General features: G+C 34.2%; 1 long non-coding RNA gene across 1 annotated transcript in view; it reads left to right on the top strand.

Annotated features, from left to right (window-relative positions):
* The window catches only part of LOC115285399, a 103,451-nt gene that overhangs the window by 64,779 nt on the left and 17,262 nt on the right, over window positions 1-21,410 (top strand). Inside the window, exon 3 of the long non-coding RNA XR_003905509.1 lies at window positions 14,833-14,868. This is a non-coding gene — a long non-coding RNA (uncharacterized LOC115285399). The remainder of the gene's footprint in view (window positions 1-14,832; window positions 14,869-21,410) is intronic.

The following is a 21,410-nucleotide window of genomic DNA, read 5'->3' as shown; positions in this document are numbered from 1 at the left end:
ATGTAGGGCACCTGGGTGGCTCAGTCGGTTAAGCCTCTGACTCTTGGTTTCAGCTCAGGTCATAATCTCAGGGTTCATGAGTTCAAGCCCCACATCAGACTCTGCACTAACAGTTGGGATCCTCCTTGGGATTCTCTCTCTTTCCCTCTCTGCCCCTACACCACTCACACTGTCTCTGTGTCTCTCAAAATAAATAAACTTAAGAAAATAAAATGTTTATTGTACATTGCTACCTTAGAGTCCACTGTCTATTTTGTGTTTTGATGGCCTCGTTTCCAAATGGATCATTTGTGACATCATACTTTGGTCCCTTGCAAAACATATAATCACCAAACTATGACACATAAGCACAAATATTTTCATTCTACTTTCCTGTGAGACAACTATTGTACTTGATTATATATCACCAAGTTTTGCGAGTACTTCTCATATCATTGTACAGAAAGTTAAAAAATATGTACTCAAGGGTTGACATTTAATAAAATCAGTATGTTTACTCCTTCTTCAAGGACATTCTTAGTTAAAATTAGCGTTTTCTTTCATTACTAGTGCATGGTACTGAAGAAGGAATGACTAGTCATCTTTCTCAGACAATTTTGAGTCATTGCTTCTATTTGTGCAGAGATCCCACGAATTTTACCCACTTTTGTTTTTCCACTATCACTGTAATGTCAACACGTTGAAATGACAAATGTCTTAGTATTATTATGTATTGTTATTGTTAGTTTTGATCTTACCCACTCCCTGAAAACATCTTAGAAATTCTTAAGAGTCCTGAACCACACTTTGGGAACTGCTGGACCAGAGTAGGAAAATAGAAAAATAGACAGGTGAATCCTCTTTTTGTTCTGAAAGCCAGTGTTGAAGGCTTTGCGAATAATTGGAGAATGTAAGGTTAAAAGGCATGTTGTTTGGATTTGCTATCCTTCTACCTAATAAAGAAACTAGTTCTATAAATGCCTACAATTAGAAACGTCAATAGAAAATGAACCTGCTTCCTGAACAGCCCGAGCCCTTTCTGAAACTTTTTTTTTTCCATGAATCTTCCTCAGTAAGAATTACTCAAACAGTAAGTACAGACTCAGTTAACCTGTATCCGTAAAGGTAAAGCTCTACTTTTCCCCCTTGGGAATTCTCTCACAGAACTTGGAAGTTCTCTGAAGTTACTCATTCTGATTGCTAAATATCTAGGAAATTTAAATGCAAATACCTTAACCAGGATTTGTATGCAAGTCATTAAAGTGCTGTAATAGGCAATGAACAAGATCAAACTTTCTATGTGCCTTAGAGTTGTTATTAGAACAGTGATCATGCAGGCCAGTACACTTAGAAAATCTGGTTTATACCTTCTTACAGCATAATTAGTAAGAACATCCTTTTTCATTCTCAGAGGTGTCCCAGAGTATGCGAGACCCTTGAAAGAATCTTCTTTTCCTCATCATGTGGGAAGTTAGTTTCAGTTAAATTTATGATAGGATAGGCCAACTGTCCTAACAACAAATAATATCAGAAGTCTAGTTTCTGAAGTCAATGGCAGAGAAAAAGACATATTTATTTTAATATCATGTAGTTTTCTTAATAAATTAAACCTGGCATAATTTTCAATAGGGAAAACATGCAAAATTGATCAGGAAAATTATAAGAGAAAGTGATCAAGTGGTTTTACATATTGAATCATCAGAACACAACAGAAAACATTGGTCAGCTATTACTATAAAAATGTTGTGAAATAAACTACCCCAATATTCAGTGGCTGATAAAGACATATGTTTATTTCTCTTGCTCAGAGTTTTATGAATTAGCAAGGTTGCCTCTGCTCTAATCTAGGGAGCTACTGAGTTTATTTACAGGTTAAAGGTTGGATCAAACAGTTCCACATGTTTCTTACTCTTCTTTGACCAGTGGTTACCTGGGGTATGTTCTTCTCATGAGTTATGGCAGGAATCCAAGAACTAAGCCAAATCAGGGAAATACAGTTAAGTCTTCCACTTGTAACATATCCACAAAACCTTACTGGCCGAGCAAGTTATGGGCAAATCGTACTTCACTGGGGCAAAAATGTTTATGTACTCTACAATGAGATGGTTCTGCAAAATCACATGACAAAGACTATAGATACCTATATAGTATATGTAGATACTATATATAAAGAAAGTATGCTATATATAAAGAAAGTAGAACGCCTCCCATTAATCCAAAATAAATGAGGAGAATTGAGGAGTACAGTTATTTGACTGTCTCATAAGTATTGAGGTTTGCAAGCTCCAAAAGGACATGTTACCAAGGGCTGAGGAGAAGTGCTCTTAGCCCTTTATTATGGGTCAAATTGTTCCCCCCAAAAGATATATTGAAAACCCAATCCCTGTACCTGGGAATGTGATCTTACTGGGAAATGGGGTCTTTGTAAATGTTACTAAGTCAAGGTAAAGTCATTGGGTGAGCGCTAACCCAATATGACTGGTGTCCTTATAAAATGTGGAAATTCCATGTGGAGACAGAGTAAAGAGGGGAGAATGCCATGTGACATAGAGCTAGATATTGAAATGCTGTAGGGGAAAAAAGCCAAGGAATGCTCATGATTGTTGCAAATCACCAGAAGCCATGAAGAGGCAAGAAAGGATTCTTCCCTACAGGTTTCAGAGGGAGTATAACCTTGAGAACATCTTGATTTTGGACTTCAAGCCTCCAGAAATGTCAGACAATAAATTTCTGTTGTTTTAAGCCCTCCATTTGTGGTACTTAGTTATAACACTCCTGGGAAACTAATGTAGCAGGTAAAAACCAGCTGCCCTCACATAGCCTGATGAGAAAAGAAATATATAGTGCAGGCCTAGAGAGTGTCTCCTTGACACTGTTCAGGTAAAATAAAGAAAGAACAAATCTGGACCTTGAGGAACTTGGAGTGAGTCAGAGATAAGCAGCAATGGATTAAGATGGCCTGGAAAGGCAAAACATTACTTTAATTGATAGGGCTGCCTTAAATCAAAAAGATCTCCTTGACCTTGAATACAGCAGGGTATTACCAGTAACTGAATTAACTAAATTTTGTGGCAGAGTAGCAAAAGTGATGAGTAGAATTTGTGTCTATGATATAGCAAACTTACATCAACTTTCAGTGGAGTTTGGTAACAATAATTGTTAAAAGTGCTACAAGAGGCATTACTAAAACTTTTCCAAGTCCTGCTTTCTCCTTCTACCTCTCAATAGTTGCCAGGTTGCCAGAGGAACTTTGCATAGCTAGTGTCTCTTCATGCAGAACTTTTTAGAGTTAGTTGTTTTTTGTTGTTGTTTTTGTTTTGACAGATTTAATCTACACTCTGTTGTTTGTAGTTATCTTGATAACGGATACAAGAGATAAGTTTTACATGTATATTATTTCTACTGATTTGCATGAAGCCTCATTAAAAAATCTAATCTTCAGTTTTTAGGTTCAGAGTTTATTCTGTACATACACACACACACACACACACACACACACACACAGATATACATGCTATTTTGTGAATGGTGGGTCTATGACAGTACTACCACTTACCAAATTTCTCTCTGAGAATACAATTCAAAAAATGATTCCCCCTAGAAGTTTTTCTTCTAGAAATGATATTCTAAATTAAGGCAGGAAACGCTGAAAAAAATGTACCCATAAAGATAACAATATTTTTATGCTGCTACTTTGGTTCAGTTTTGGAAGATTCATTGGGATTTTCAATCAAGATCCAGAGCTGTTTCTTATTTAAGTGTTCACATCTAAGTCAATATAATACTAAAGAAAAATAATCTAAACTATGTTACATTTTTTCATTCTTTCTGTTATGCCTACTTTAGCTTAGGTTAATAGTAGTCATAATGGGAATGTTAAAGTTCAATGGAAAGAAGAGTGGCAAACATGGTGTTTAGAAAAGGTGCTTAAAAAAATGAGATCTCAGTCAAGAATGACTTAAAGATGGTTCTCTACTATAGAAACTTTTTTTCGGTTAAAATCAACCCATGTATCCTCTAATTTGGGGGAAAATGACCTCAGACTGACAAAAGACTTTCACTGCATTATCTCATTTGATCCTATGAAAGCCACGAAGAGAGAGAAAGATAATATCCCTAATTTTGGAGAATAAATTAAGATGCAAGGAGTCTAGGATATTTTGTGGGATACTTTGTGACAGAATTAGGAATAGAACTCATGCTTTTTTTTAATGTTTATTTTTTTTTAATTTTTAATGTTTATTTATTACTGAGACAGAGAAACAGAACATGAGTTGGGGAGGGTCAGAGAGAGAGGGAAATACAGAATCTGAAGCAGGCTCCAGGCTTTGAGCAGTCAGCACAGAGTCAAATGTGGGGCTTGAGCCCACAGACTATGAGATCACCACAGAAGCCTAAGTCAGACGCTTAACCGACTGAGCCACCCAGGCTCCCCTCAGTGTTTATTTTTGAGAGAGAGACAGAGACAGAGAGACAGAGACAGAGAGAGAGAGACAGACAGAGACAGAGACAGAGAGCAAGCAGGAGCAAGCAGAGTAAGTGAGGGAGACACAGAATCTGAAGCAGGCTCCAGGTTCTGAGCTGTCAGCACAGAGCTGGATGCAGGGCTCCAACTGAGGAGAGGAAGACCATGACCTGAACCAAAGTCAGCCCCCCAACAACTGAGCTGCCCAGGTTGGATCTTTTTCACAATTAAAACTATCGTGTTTTAATGTTCCATTAGATGGAGATTTCATTTTTTTTCATAATTTTCCATATGGTGAAATATTTAGTTTGAATTTTTTTTAATTTTTTTTCTAAAAAATTATTATTAAAGTGTATACTGATGTTTAATATCTCCAAAATATTATAGAAATCTTTTGGTTTTGGTTTCTGTCATTTCAAATATACTAATACAGTTATAATAAATGGTTTACTCATAGACAATGAAAATATTAACATGAGTAATGCTCTGTGAGATAAAATTATTACAAATAATTCTGTAGATCTTGACATTTGTGTTTCCAGCACACCTAAAGTGTCTGTGTGGACTTTTATTTCCAACTACAATCAGTTGGCTGTCTTTGCAACCATTATATAATGGCTTTACTTTAAATACATGGTTTAAAAAAATAGCAGAAGTAAAGCTTTTTGGCACCATCTCCATGTTCTCATCCAGCTACTTCACTGGAAAAAAAGGAATAAATCCAATTCTTAAATATATATAATTGAATGAAAAAGTGAACTCTCATTAAAATCATATTAACTATCTACTTCATATTTATCTTTATTTTCCTTGCCAAAAGAATACTATCATTATATTTGTTGCTTTTTGGAGGTTTTTTAAGAAAATATTTATTTATTTTTTACACAGAGAGAGTGAGCTGGGGAGGGGAAGAGAGAGGGTGACAGAGGATCCTAAAGCAGGCTCTGTGCTGAGAGTGGAAAGCCCGACATGGGGCTCAAAGTCATGAACTGTGAGCTCATGACATGAGCTGAAGTCAGGTGTTCAGTCAACTGAGCCATTCAGGCAGCCTGCTTTTTGGGGTTTTAATACATTTCTGCACTATATATTTTTATTAATAAAGTAGAAGATGTTTTTGTTGCGATAGATGTAAAATAAACGTTTGTGTCTTATATTTTGGAGTATAAATCTATTGTAAACTTTCTTTCAATGATGTTTATTGCCTTTTAAAATTACAGTCTTAAATCATATATAATAACATATTTAACTATGAAATAAAAATAGATGATAAGCACTTTTGGACATTTTCCGTATCCACAATGATACTATTTCATCTAACTGTCTTTTCACATAAATATTCATACTAATTGCATCAAGAAATAAATTTTGAAAGAACAGTTTGAAACAAGGATTATTGATAAGATCTTTTAATCATTCTAGTGTTATTATTTCAGAGCAGTCTTTGTTGATTAAGAGATACAGCACATTTAGTTTTATAGTGTTTATAAGAGAAGCCATTGACTCTAAATAAACTATTCTGCCCTTGTAAAAATAAAATAACTTATAGAAAAAACAAGGATAAATGGAAATATTTTAACTTTTCAAAGTTAACTTTTTAACTGACTTGTTTTAGATAAATTTAAAGTAGGTTTACCTATAGTCTTATAGTAATTTAGTTTTCAAATTATATAGAGATTGAGGGGACATCTGGGAGCTCAGTTGGTTAGGCAACCGACTTTGGCTCAGGTCATGATCTTGCAGTTTGTGAGTTCTAGCCCCATGTCGGGCTCTGTGCTGACAGCTCAGAGCCTAAAGCCTGCTTCAGAGTCTGTGTCTCTCTCTCTCTCTGCTCCTCCTCTGCTTGTGTTCTGTCTCTCACAAATGAATAAATGTTAAAAAAAATTAAAAAATTATAAAGAAATTAGATAGATCTCTGTCATATGCTATAGAGATATCAGAATGGATATCATTAATAGAGTTTTTATTAAATATTTTTTAAGTATTAGGTCATGTGAACTGATTTGGTTTTAGAGAGATAAACCAAGGCAAGAGTGTGGAAGTTTGAGGTAAATGAGAAAATCCTGATAACTGGGAAGCTAGCAAAAAGGTTGAAATGAGGCAATGCAATTGTAAAAATAGGAAGGAATCGATTTTATAACTGTTTTGAGTTCTGCAGTTTTTTTTCCCCTAATAAGTGAGATCAAGAAAGATAATAAAATGAAGGAGTCTGGAATTCTAATACGAGGGAGTTCAGAGTTCTAATTTGAAGACTGTACATATAATGATATTAATAGCCATGGTTCAGAGTATAATTGAGATCAAGAGTAAAAAGTGTTAGTTTCTGGAGATATATGTTAATTGTATTTAGAGTAATGGGATGAAATCTTTCAAAGTTTCTAATAACATTGCTTTCCTACTGCCATTTCCTCACTATTTGGGTGAGTCTCGTGAATCTGCTTTCTGCGTTTTGTTTTGTCTTATTTTGTTTGTTGGTCTGGGCTAAGTTTAAGAGCACAGCCATTTCTGCTGGAGGCATGTCCTCCTCTCTATTGAATATATATGACGGAGAATAACTGGATATTGTAATTTGAACATGGATCAAACAGTGCTGCCATGCAGAAATCGGAACCTTGAATCTTGAACAAAGAGTTAAGATGTTAAATGTACTTAGCATTCTGTCCTACTTTCTGGCACATGGGCTACATTGGTTTCTAGGGATCTACTTCACAATCATTTGTCAAAGGTGTGACTTACCAACCTTCTTCCAAAAACTGTATTCAGGCTGTAAAAGCCTGCTTCTTTGATTGCAACCATAATGACTCTAATTGATTTAGGTTGTTTTCAAGCACCAGTGACTCAAGATCAAATACTTACATGGATGTCAGGTTTAACTCACCAAAGAAATTCTAGCACTAGATGGTGGAGCTCCTGAGGGATGTGGAACTATTGCCCCATTTAGGGAAATATAGGAGAACTTAAATACTGTCTTAACACTATTGCATATTTTAAGCATTTTAAGATACAAAATACTATAAACATTCAGAAAAGTAAACATAATAATATTGTGGTAATAGTTTGACTCTATGTAAAACCATTGCATGATCATTCAGATTTGAACTGTGGAGAGATAATCCTACTGTGGGTTTCTCATTTCTGCACATCTTAGAGGAGTGGTATTGTCAGTCTTTGCAATGTTTGAAGCATTTTTTTAGAGCAAGATGTCTTGAGAGTCTTCATTCTTCATCTCATTTACTATTTGCAGTCAAAACATTTCCATTTGATTCTTTCTTATAGTTTCTATTTCTCTTTAGAAATTACCTATCTAGTGTTGCATATTGTTCATCTTTTCCTTTAAAGACATTAACATATTAATTATAGTTATATCAAGTTCACTCTGGAATAATTCCAGCACCTGTGACATGTATGCATCTGGTTCTGCTTATTGATTTGTCTCTTAATTTTTTCCTTGCCCTTTAATAGTTCTTGAATATTTTTAATGTTTAGTTTTTAGAGAGAGAGAGAGAGAGGGAATGTGTGTGTGCATGCACGTATGGGTGAGTGGGTGAGGGACAAAGAGAAACAGAGATACAAAGAGAGAGAGAGAGAATGAGAATCTCTATCTGCACTATCAGTGCAGAGCCCAATGTGAGTCTCAAACCCATAAACTGAGCCAAAATGAGGAGCTGGGCACTTAACCTCCTGAGCCACCCAGGTGCCCCATAGACGCCTATATTTTGTTGAAAGCTGGCTGGACATAATTTATAAGACAGGAAGAAGTAAAGTACATCAATATTATATCTGGAAACATTTTCTTTCTGTTTTGTCTCTAGTGCAAGATGCAAGATCATCTAATTGAAGTTGCATTAGATTTGAGATTTGTTGTTCCTATGGTTATTGCCAGTGCACCAGTGGCTTCAACTTCCTCTAGTGATACTTTGTGTTTAGTGTGGTAAATGGTTTGCCAGAAGATTTTATTTTCTGGTAATAGATTATTTTCCTTTCAGCTTTAAGATTTCTCATTGTACTGTGCCTCAGAGAGGATTGTGTCTCACAAATTACTTTGTATGCAATACTTGCTAAAAGAGGGAGAACCTGTGAGGCCTTCTCTTCTGTTCTAATGAAGCCACTTTATGAGATAGTCTGCATCTTCGAGTCACTTGTGGCCGACTGACTTAGGCTCCAGGCCTCGTTCTGAAATGAGCCATCTATTTCCTCCTCTCCCCGAGAGCTTGTGGTTTTGTTCTCTTCCCTTCCACAGATGCAGAGGGATTTCACTCCTGCACGATGGCCAACAATGCTTGCCACGCCTCTTCCCACATATGAAGGCTTTTATTTTATAGAGGAGATAGGGGGAGTGTCCAGATTCATTTCTTACTGTTTTATGAGTGCACTTTCATACCATAAGCATCAAAATATTTCCTTGCATGCCCTTTGTCCAGTGTTACCTAGTAACTATTATATAAGAAAAAATCAACAATTTGATAACATTTATGATGAGAAGAGTGAACATCACTGTATCCAAAGGGAAAGCAGAGCGATAAACTCAATATCGTTTGTCTTTACTTCCTATTGTTAATCTCGTCTATAGATATTCTTTCAGGTCTGCTAGATCTTCGATTTTACTCTTCCTTTTATATCATATTTGTTATTTAGTCCTTTAAAAATTCTTTCCTTCCTGGAGTGCCTGGGTGGCTCAGTTGGTTAAGCGTCCGGCTTCTGCTCAGGTCATGATCTCACGGTTCATGGGTTCGAGCCCCGAGTCGGGCTCTGTGCTGACAGCTCAGACCCTGGAGTCTGCTTCAGATTCTGTGTCTTGCTCTCTGACCCTCCCCTGCTCACGCTGTCTCCCTCTGTCTCTCAAAAATAAATTTAAAAAAACATTAAAAAATCTATTAAAAATTCTTTCCTTCCATATTCTGCTTTCTCCTCTGTCATCATTTAATATATCATCTTCTTTCTCTCATAACTATAAGACAATTATGAATATTATACTGTTTTAAGTGAAAATAGGAATTGCTTCATCCCTATTTATTAATATATTAGAGAATTCTAACCTGTTGGTTCTTTCCTTCACCCATTAATACTGATGGGTTATTTGTGTTACTGTCACAGCTATTGAAGATATGATGTTATAATGAGAAAAGTTCTTGTCATTTCAGTCTATCTTTGACTGAGATAGTGGCCCCATGTGGGAAAATCCTGCATTCTATAGATAATACTTGGTGCACGGGAACAATCTGTAAACTCCCTGCAGTAATGCTGCAGCCTGTCAGATGTCTGACGTGCACAGAGCGCTGATGGACCCACGAGGTCCTATCAAACAGCTAACAATTCCATCCCATGTTTCCCCTCTGCACAACGGAGAACTTATAGCTTTGCTAAAAACTTCACAAAACATTATAAGGGTCACGTGAAATTACTAATGCACAAAAGCAGAAAACAAAAATTCCCACAAAAAATACATAGCTCCTTTACACTCTTTGAATTCATTTTATAAAATATTTTGTACAGCGGACTGGTACTGTTTGATGTCGATGGTGGGATAGCCAGTTGGAAGGTGGAACATTGTTATTTTAGAGACATTCAGAAGCAGTGGGGTCTGTTCAATCTCATGTTTTCTACTATTGAAGCTGAGCCAAATGCAAAGATCTTTCTGGAAGTCAATGGGAGTTCTGAACACAAGCCAGAACAAGATGAGAAAAATGTTAACAAAATGAGAAACTGGCCTGAACTCAACTGCTTAAAAAATGAAAGTAAAACTTTCTGATATGTTCCCCTAATGGAAGATAATTATATATTATGTTTTAGATGGTTTTCAAAGTACCTGATTCATTCATTAGTCAATACCCTTTATAACCTTTGAATAAGATGGGAATATTGAAGGAGTTATCTTTTCAGTTCAGTTAACTTTCATGTGGGTAACACAGGTACCACTGAGAGGTACCTACTGCCTACTGCATGGAACTTATATGGGAGGGAAGAGGAGCAGTGATAAAAGAAGCCCATGATCCACATTTAAATTTCCTTTCACTAAGCTAAAATATTTTCCCTGATAGGTATTAGGGAAAAATTTATCACTCTTTCCAGCAAACATTCCCTTATCCATCCTATTGTTAGCTTCTAAAAACTTGAACTCTTCATATAAGGTTGTAAAAAATAACATAAATTCTACAGCATCAAATTTTAATTTCAGCAGTTTTAGTGTTTGACATTATTATAAGCTGGAAATAATATAGGAAAGCAGAATGATTTCAATTTTTACCTTATTAATATCATATAACAATTTAGAAACCATTTCACACTTATTATACCTACTTTTCAGGAGGGCATCATATACAAAAATGATATGTCAATTTACATTTTCTAGTTGTTCTTTAAAAAGAGTCATTCTATCACTATCTATGAGCTATAGGAGTAAAGACACTGTGAGTCTACCTTCTCTGTGAATCCCATGAACATAGAAGATGTCAGCAACTCTTCCTGGCTAGCATTCAGGAAAGACACAGAGTTTTCAAGCATGGCACACTCTGGGGGAAAAAAAAATTTAAGATACAGAATCTAATCACATGGAAAATTAAGTAAACGAGAGCAGAAATTTTAACATAGTATAAAAGAGGGAGAGAATAAATAATTTTGGAAAATATTTTTGAAAAGCTATGTAAATAGAAAATATTTCTTTTTGTTTTATGAATGATGGGAGCCAAAGATAATGTATTTGAAAGAGAGATCCAGTGCTAGGATTATGAAAACATCAGGATATGTAACCAAATCTTTGTTTCTTTTTTTAAAATTTTTTATGTTAATTTATTTTTGAGAGAGAGAGAGAGAGAGAGAGAGAGAGAGAGAGCGCGCGCACGCGCGCGCATGAGTGGGGGAAGGGCAGAGAAAGAGGAAGTCACAGAAGCCAAAGCAGGCCCTAGGCTCTAAGCTGTAAGTCCGCACAAAGCCTAGACTTGGGGTTCAAACTCATGAAGTGTGAGATCAAGACCTGAGCCAAAGTCAGAGGCTTAACTGACTGAGCCACTGTCAGTGACAGCCCACCCAATCTTGATTTCTTAAAGCAATTGTCATTAAAAGAGATATAAAGTTTACACATTATATTCAATATTAATCAATAAAATAAGTGAAGTGTAAAGGAAGATAATTCCCAAATCTTACCTTGATATTTTTCTTATAAAACTAATATATGCATGCAATTGGAATCATTGTGGATAAGATTAAAGGAATAGCATTCACCCATAGTTACCATGTCTAAAGAGACTTATAATTAACATTTTGGTGTGTTTATATTCTGCTATTTCTAAGCATTTGTTTGCACTGTTGAGTATGCAATATATACATATTTCTACGATGTTTTTTACGCTGAATGAATTTTGCACTTAGAAAATAAATCTTAAGATTTTTTTGGGTACACTTTTATTGATAAAGTGTCTACAATACAAAAGCACTTATATTTAAAAGATACTCCTAATTTGTAAAAGTTTATTTAGATTTTTAGTTCATTTTGTAATAATAACAGCCCCTTAAAATAGAGAAAATATAAATTATCTCCTTTCTTTTCAGAACTGAGACCTTAGGAATCTGACTAGTGCATGGTTGGAATCTAAGTCTCCTGAATCTTCATTGTGTGCTTTTGCCTCAACATTATGAGATATTTCACTAGTCATTAAATTATTAAATCTCTCTGGATGGGATCCAGAAGGAATGTACCTCATATCAAAAAAATATAGAATGCCAGAGTTTCAAATATGGACTTCTACATTTGAATAGAAACAGTATAATGAGAAGGGAAAGGATTTTGGCTTCACATATAATTATTTGTTTCCAAAGTCTATAAATCCTGGGTATATTTTGGTCTGTTTCAAAAACACCGATCAAATACTAATAAAATGTTTTGAACAACAGCAGCCAAAAAAGTTATTGACAGCTTTTCAGTGTTGACATCTTTCCAAGCAATTTACTCTCCCTGGCAGAAATCAGGAGGCAGTTCTACTCTTTGGCAACTAGCTAATGTTTTAAACATACATCTCAACCTTTTTCTTAACCCAGATGAAAATGAAAATAACTGCAATTTTAAAAAAGGGACAAAGTGCAGAAGAGCTAATTAAACTTTGGACAGAAAGCTTATAAAATGGTTGTTTCAAAGAGAAGAAACAGGTTATCCACATTTAGCACACATTTTCATATTAAAAGAAAACTCTTTAAGGAAATGTACCATCTGTCATGACGCCACACATACCGTTGATAGGGACTTTAAGCACTGAAAAAAAACAGGGACTGATGCGATATGTTTTTGTATTATTTTAAAGTGATTCGTTGATAACGTAATGTGCTAATATTATTGATAATGTGCTAATGTGCTAATATTATTGATAACATTTATTTTTAAAAAGAGAATTCTTAATGATTTAATTGTTAAAACCATTATGTTAAAATTATTACTGCTTTGTTTTTACAAATGATATGTCCTGCTTGTTCTAGATCATAAGACACAAGAGCGTTAGCATAGAGCTGCATTGAGAAATAAGAATAATTGTCAGAAACAAAGGGAACAACTATTGTCAGGATAATTGGGGGGGGCATACAATGTTCAGTTTACTAAATGACACAGGATTTTGTCTTTTTCAGGGAGGGATTACAATATCTATTACAGGTCGAACTCTCAATAAACATTGGTTGGTGAGTGAATTAATGCCTTGGTTGATGAATCAATTCTGCATCTCTAGAATTTCTGGGATTCTGAATTGGTAGTGCTTACTATTGCTTTTCATCTTCATCAGGCATTTTTGTTTATTTGATGTTCAGGGAAGAAACTAATGTTAGAGAGTAGTGAAGTGAATCAGGAGAAATTCTTCCGGTAAGGAAACGAAAGGGAGAGTTAGAGTCAGAAAGGGGAAATAATAAATGGGTATGCCATTGGGTAAGTGTACTCAGAAAGCATGTGGAGACAAATGACTAGACTTCTCCACTTCCTACGTGTATATTGTGTATATTGTTCTATTTTCTAAAATTAGTGTGGTTTACTGAAATTTATTTATCTATGTGCTAAACCACTGACACTATTCAGGGTATGATTTTTTTCTTAAGATGTCTAAAAAGTATGCTATCATTTTTATACAGTAGGGATCTGTATGTCTAAATATAATTTATAGGTGTGAATGCCAAAGATTTATTTCAAGATTCTGTTAAAATGCTGCTGCAGGGTGTAGTGTTGAGAGAGAAAAAAAATCATATTGCTTGCTCCTTGCATTCAAGCTGACTGGTTTTTGTTGGTGGTGACACTGACTGTTCCAAACAAGTAAACAAAAAACACTGAGTGTAAAAGTGAGAATTCAGGCTTCCTGTCCATGATGTATTTTAATATAGAATTCCTTGAAGAAATCTTTGATGTATGAATGTCATCTATTATCATTTTTTAAACTTTGCCAACTTTATTAGCTTTTCCAGTAATAATGTTTCCTAGAATGGTTCTATGTGAAGCAGTTTATAGAATTTTATCAAGCCAAAGGAACTTATCACATAGAAGACTGGAAAGAGCAGATTACAATGTGTGACTCTGTATATTAAGTGAAAACATGATCTGCTATTGAAGCACGCCATCTAGGAGAGAATTCTATTTCTCTGTCTGAATATAAGTATCCATAATATTATTTAAAGATTTTGTATTTACTGTATAGCATCATAAGTACTTTTCTAACATTTTAAGTAATTTTTAGCCATGATTTTGAGATAACCCATGATTTTGAGTAATGAATTGCCACATTTCACACTGTAAAGCTCTATAAGTTTAATTATTGAGTATTTAAAAAGAAAATGTAAGATCTGGGTATAAAGAGAGGAATGAAGATCTAGGTAACACAAAACAAGATAATATTGCTCTAACCACAGAGTCATGAGCTACCCCAAATTCTAAGAATCATTGCTTTTATTTCATATTCTAGATATTTTTGAAATTTGGAACTAATCAAAGGAGATAGAGTGTTTTCAAGAAAAACAGTATTCTTGTGTTCAAATTCAGGCTCCACCATTAACAATATGAAACCTTATGTAAGTTACTTAATTCTGTGTGTACCAAAGTAAATATAATGGTATGATTTATACTATTTATCTGTTTATTTTTTGTGAATATTATATGAAGGAATTACTACAATATTTGGTCTAGAGTAAGAAATGAATTAATCTATAACTGCAGTCATTATTGCTGAAGGAGAGAGGAGGATAATGATTAGAGAATTTCCCAAAGCACATTTTTTCTTAGAGGATATTTTATGTAGAACAACAGCGTTGTCCTATCTGAAGACCAGGGCTCTTATGGTTATATTTCTGCAAGATCAATGCTTTTCATGCAAAGTAAAAGCAGTAACCAAATGTCAAAAATACATCATCAATTATTTTTTCTCTCTATTCAGGAAATTTGAATCAAAGCCCACATCACTCTACTTAATGTGAGTATATCTGGATGGCAGCCCCATTAGTGGTTACAGAGTTTTCACAAGAAGCCTAATGTAATTCTAAAAGACACATTATTTTGACTCATGCTTGAATTTGGGAAAGTACTTCACCCAGAGAAATAAATGATATTTTAGCCTTTGCATCACTGTCCTTTGCTGAGAGAGAAAACATAGATTATTCCCATTATTTCACTGTAATTCAATAAGTGGAGTAAACAAAAACCCACATCCTTTCTACGGCTCTGAATTGTTCTAAGCACTGGAACAATATCTATCCCGATGAAAATTAGAATCAAGTGAAGGATTCTGAGAGTTAAGCACATTATTAACATATATTATGAAATTTTAATTTAGTTTGTCCTTAGATAATCTAAGAAGCACATTTTTATTTTTTTAAAGCCTTAATACATTATTGGAAAACATTTAATGTTTCTTAGTCAAAAGGGTGCTCATTTCTCTAATTATCAAAATGAATGACTTGTTGAATTTAAATTTGATGAACAGCAAGTGTCACCTATGTGTAAAACACTATATTAAAGAAAATTCTTTCCTTTGAGCACTTTAGTCTTTTGAGGAAATAGATAAAAATATAACATTTGCTTTTATTATAAAGATTAATATGTTATTGGTGCAGAGATTGATTTTTTAGTGGTAGATTGGATGATGCATCTTAGGATGTGAGAGATTTTTTTAAAGGTTATTTATTTGTTGATTTATTTATTGAGAGAGAATGAGAGAATGAGTGGGGGAGAAGCAGAGACAGGAAGAGGCTGTGAGATCATAACCTGAGCCCAAACCAATAGTTGGATGCTTAACTGACTGAGCCACCCAGGCGCCCCAGGATATGGGAGATTTTCAGTGTGATTTCAAAGAAGAATAGAAGTCAACTCCTTAATAGATCAGATAGGAGAAAGGGAGACTGTGGTAAATAGGGAACAGCAGCAATAAATGGCCAGAGATGTAAAAATGCAGAGTTAAAAATTATATAATTATTTTTACCACTAGCATGACTAACATAAAAAGGGACAGACAATAGTAAGTGCCAGTGAGAATATAGAGATGTTGGAACCCTTCTCCACTTCCAGTGGGATGGTAATATGGTGCTGCCCCTTGGAAAATAGTTTGGGAATTCCTCAAAATGTTAAATATGGAGTTACCATACCCTACTATTCTAGTCCTAGGTATAAACCCCCAAAATATAAAATAAATGTGCACACAAAAACTTGTACATTCATTTGTGGCAGCATTATTCATGATAGTTTAAACTGGAAAGAACCAAGATGTTCATCAACAGATGAATGAATAGATAATTATTTGCATAAAAAGGCATCTAGTATTCACACTGCTAAAACATGGATAAACCTGGAAAACATTATGTTCAGTGAAAGAAGCAGACACAGAAGATCAGATCTTGTATGATCCCATTTATATAAAAATGTTCAGAAATCAAATCCAGAGAGACAGAAATTAGATTAAGAGTTGCTAAGGGTTGTTGGGCGCTTGTGAGTGGGAAGTAGAATGACTGCCAATGAGAATGAGTTTGTTTGTTTGTTTATCCATAAGATGATTAAAATGTTCTAAAATTAGGCCATCATAATAGTTATTTAAATTTGTGAATATACTAAAAATTGCCACATATACACTCATGTGAATTCTATTTCAGTAAAGTTGTATAAAAATATAAACTGGTATTACAATAAGAATATAGTACGTATAGTATATATGTACAGTAATATATAATATTCAGTCTATATTTTGAGATTTTTTTGAAATGTAGATTGAGACTAATTTATGGAGACTCCGGAAATTCAGGAATCTCTGATTTGCTCTCTATCCAGGAGAGAACAATTTCAGATTTTTTAAATATGATGCTAACACTAACAATTAACATTTTCTGAATGTTCAAAAATTGCCAGGTTCTTATAGAAGTGTCTCATATGAACTAACTCTTAATCTCCTTAACTGTCCTGTGGGGTGTCTACATTGTTATTCCCAATTCATTAAGGGGGAAATTGAACCATAGTTGGTTTAAAACACATTGGTAATATAAGGGAATGTCAAGATCTGAACTCCCAATCTAATGTCTATATACAATGCCTTTATAAGATTTGCATCTTATAAAAAAGACTCTATTTGGAGTGCTTAGGGTGACTTTAAGCAAGAAGAGACCAGAGGCCTGGCAGCTCTTATAAGAGTCAGAATGAAAAAAATATCATCCAAACTATCACAATGATAGTAGAAAAGTTATGTTCAAATAGTTGAATTTGTGTCCAATTTTTTAGTGAATGGGAACCTTTGTCTGGAACAGATATACTATTCATAGACACAGATATGCTTGAGATGTAAAAATAAGCCCACAGGAACTGTATGATTTAAATTCATTTGTCTCATAAACAAAAAAGTTTTACAGAGTCAAGATTTCTAGGGCATGGCAAACTTAGAAAAATCTGACTACTGGTGGCTAAATATTGAAGAAAATACGTTTTGCCATTAACTATTCGTAGATAAAGCAGTGATCCTAGTTTGCATGCTGAACCGTAGTGCTCCCAATAATTACAGATACACCTATTTTTGTGCTACCCTATCCTCTGTGGGTTGTTTTAAATGCTTTTCTTAGTAGGGTGGAAAGCTCATAAGCTTTAAACTATGGCTTTGTAATGACACAAATGTTTTCTGAGTCTTTAAAATGCTTTGGGGAACTCTTAAAATTGCATCACTGCTTATTTGAAAAACCAACCTGGTGCTAATTGTGAATGTGCTATTTCATATTGCAGCTTCATGTAATACTGACCTTAAATAAACACCCCTAATTACTAATCAAGTCAGATTATGGAGATACTGTACCTTTTTCTCTAAAGGATTGAAATACTAGAAAGCTTCCAGTATTTTAGGTATGTGTCCCAGTTTTAAAGCTGGATGGTTTCAATACAAAAGAATCCTCTGAGTAAGGTCATTGCAATACCATTTTTTTACTACAAACAGTATTGAATTATTGGATTAATTTCTGATGTGAGGGAGATCTTAGGAGAATAAAGACATCTTCATCTATTTATTAATAATTTATGGCTTTTACCTTTTTGTTTCTTGATATAATATCCTCTATTCCTAATATACAAGTCCAAAATGCCTCCTAATCTGATAAATAAAGCAGCGCAGTGAACATTCTTTTAGTAAGATATCAGAATAAAAAGTAAGATATTAGGAAGTAAAATACAAAGTAATTTAAATATGCTCAGGCAGGATAATTACTTTTGCCAGTTTAAGTGCAGTGACAACCTTTGACCCCATTAAATCCCCCGTAGCTGCCTGGTCTGAGATGGGGTGTGTCTGGATGCCTTTAATTTTTCTTGTTTCTGTCTTTTTTTTAATGTTTATTTATTTTTGAGAAAGAGAGAGAGAGAGAGAGAGAGCATGAGTGGGTGAGGGGCAGAGAGAGAGGGAGACACAGAATCCAAAGCAGGCTCCATGCTTTGAGCTGTCAACACAGAGCCTGACACAGGGCTCGAACTCATAAACTGTGAGATCTTGACCTGAGTGAAGTAGAGTGGTTACCCAACTGAGCCACCCAGGTGCCCCAGTTTTTATTTTTTCTTGTAGAAATACTAAAAATATACTTGATTTAGAATGTTATGGATTCACTGGTAATTATTGTTTAAACAAAGTTGGTAAGGTAAGAAATGAGGAACCAATTTCAAATTAGCACAAAGAGAATGTTTATTTAATATTTAAAATCAGTTTAAATAATTGCAATATTCTGAAATTCTCAATATTTTCCTGCTTGTTGGATGGAAAACTTTAGAAAATACATTAATTTGTGTTGGCATATTAATAGACATTCCTATTTCATGAAGTTTATATTTTATGTAGCTATGCTCAATTTCTCTTTTAGAGAAAATTACACTTTGCACTTGAATCACTTCAGTAATTAAGTACTCTACATTTGGAGTGCCTTTAGTGTCCCAGCAGCCATTCTGTAAGCTTCCAACCAGTCACTTAATCTCTTAAAGCTTCATTTTCTGTATCTGAGGTGTAACTGATACCTTATAAGTCTATACCTTAAAGATTAGAAACCGTGTATGTATGTCACAAAACCTAATGCGTATCAAGTAATAATTTGTACAATAAATATGTATGTGAAATACTCATTAAAATAAGTATATTATTATTATAGCTTAAGAAAAAAAGAATAATATTATATGTCATGAAAACTCTAAAGATGTGCTGGGAAATAAGATATTTTGGTCAGCCATCATCCTAAGTTGTGTTTTTCTACCCGAAGATGGCTAAAACAACATAGTGGTAAGTATAATAAAGAAAAACTTAATTCTTACATAAAAGATGAATCCATTGGCTTTAGATTTGCTTAATGTTATTTTTTTCATGATTTATTATTTACTTCCTGTTTTTCTTTTATTTTCCTGAGTAAGATAAATTACTTATCTCCCTGCCTGCACTTAGCCAGTGACTCCTTTGATCAATAGCACATGTCTCAGATAGCAGACAAAAGTGACTTCTTTGTAAGTTAGGCATTGAAAAGAGCAAAGACGAGATAAGGCTAGGTATGAGAAGGGCTCCCATTAGCACAATGTAGAAGGCAGTAGAAGCTGAATCATGTGGAATGTGATTGAGTTTATTAGTAGTCCTGTGATTTAATGAGTTATTTTATGACAAAGTATTGTTATCTTTACTGTATTTCACAGTCTTCCTTGAGCAATGGCACATTCAAAGACAGAAGGGAAAATCCTGCAAGCTCACGGCAATGTGTATTATTTTATTAGGGATGCCTCCATGTAGCCCAATTAAATATGGCACATCTGAGGGGTGTGTCTGATAAATCCAGAATAAGTACTGATTCTGAAGCAGAAGAACCTCCAGGGGACATAACAAAAAGTAATAGCAGTTATTTCCCACTTTACATGAGCATAACATCCATCACAAGGAGAGAAAACAGCCGCCAAGGTCTTTTTAATGAACTATTTCCAGGAAAAATGTCTGATACATTGTTACGTAGAAGTTACAACAAAAAATTCTGGATTTCTTCTGAGCTCCCATCATGAGATAATGTCACAAAGATGTAGCTTTGAGAATCTTCAGCTGATATCATTGTCTCTTAAACACAAAAACTAAATTTGGGAGTACTAAGAAAGAGCATGTCTAAGCAATGAGATATTTTTTACAATCATGTTGTAAAGTAATTCCATAGTCACTCTGACAGCATGAAATACCTTTTTTTTTTTTTTTTAAGCAAGATCAAATAAAGGAAAAATGAGAGCATGTAACAAAGATCCAAATTCCTGGAGAAATAAAAGAAGAAAAATATAAAATTACATTCAGTATGTTTACCAATTTGCATGGGTTCCCATACAGTTTCATGTATAATGATATTAACAGATATTGACAGACCAATGGTGCAGATCAGTGGCTTCTAAGGAGCATCATGGGAGCTATAAAAAGATACAGCACTGATTTCCCTGTCTCTGTTTTCTTTTCAAAGTATTCCAAATCATATGCTTTGTCCTTTGCAAGTGTTCTCTCATTAGGTTAGAGTTCATGTTTCCCAAGGGTTTTGATAAATCTGTTTGCTGTATGTGCTAAAATATTTATAATGTAGTTTACACTTCATGATATTTACTTAAATAAAGAGTAACCTCAGTGTTGCATTTCATCTGTATCTTTTCTTTCACTTAAATATCTTGAAAATGACAAATTTTCTTTCTTAAACAACTGGCAAAATCGGGTATAAATCTACTTGTAATGAGTCTACACTAAATTGTCTCCATGCAATATGTACCTTTAACATTCTTTGTATTTCTAGGAAATTGAAGAATTTTGTATAAAGAAAATGGTCAATTAATAGGGAATTTTAAAAGATAAAATTATGTTCAGTGGCACATCTTAGACTGCATATAAACACTTTAAACATTTGGTTTATGTTGGTTTCATTAAAATTAAAATATATTAGGAATTTGTTACCTAGGTATTCAATGCATAACACATCATGAGAGATTAATGGAACATTTCAGTTTTCAATTAAAATCTATTTAAGCTCCTTTGTTGCTGTAATATATTAACATAGTGTTATTACAGAATTGTAACTATTACAATGTTAACCCAATATTGACTATTGTAGGAGTAAACTGTCAAAATAATAACGGAATATTAAAGTTATAACTGTATTCCTTTTAGATTTTTTGTTCTTATCCATTATTTTCCATTCACTTTGTGTATGTGTGTGTGTGTGTGTGTGTGTGTGTGTGTGTGTGTATGCATGTGTGCGTGTGTGTGGATTGGGGAATTGTAGTGAGTTCACAAATTCAAATACTTATGTCTTTCTTTACAATTTCCCTGATTCTCATATTCTTAAATTATTCCTTTCTCACAGAAATTTAACTTTATTTCAATCTCATATCATATAAATATCTCCTTATCTCTCTTTTTTTTCCATAATATTTTATTGTCAAATTGTTTTCCATACAACACCCAGTGCTCTTCCCCTTAAGTACCCTCCACCATCACCACCACCTCTTTCCCCCCCC

The sequence above is a fragment of the Suricata suricatta genome, chromosome 1 (assembly GCF_006229205.1).
Source record: "Suricata suricatta isolate VVHF042 chromosome 1, meerkat_22Aug2017_6uvM2_HiC, whole genome shotgun sequence".
Classification (NCBI taxonomy): Eukaryota; Metazoa; Chordata; class Mammalia; order Carnivora; family Herpestidae; genus Suricata; species Suricata suricatta.
Note: the sequence above shows the minus strand (reverse complement) of the source record. Positions and strands in the feature narration are given on the sequence as shown.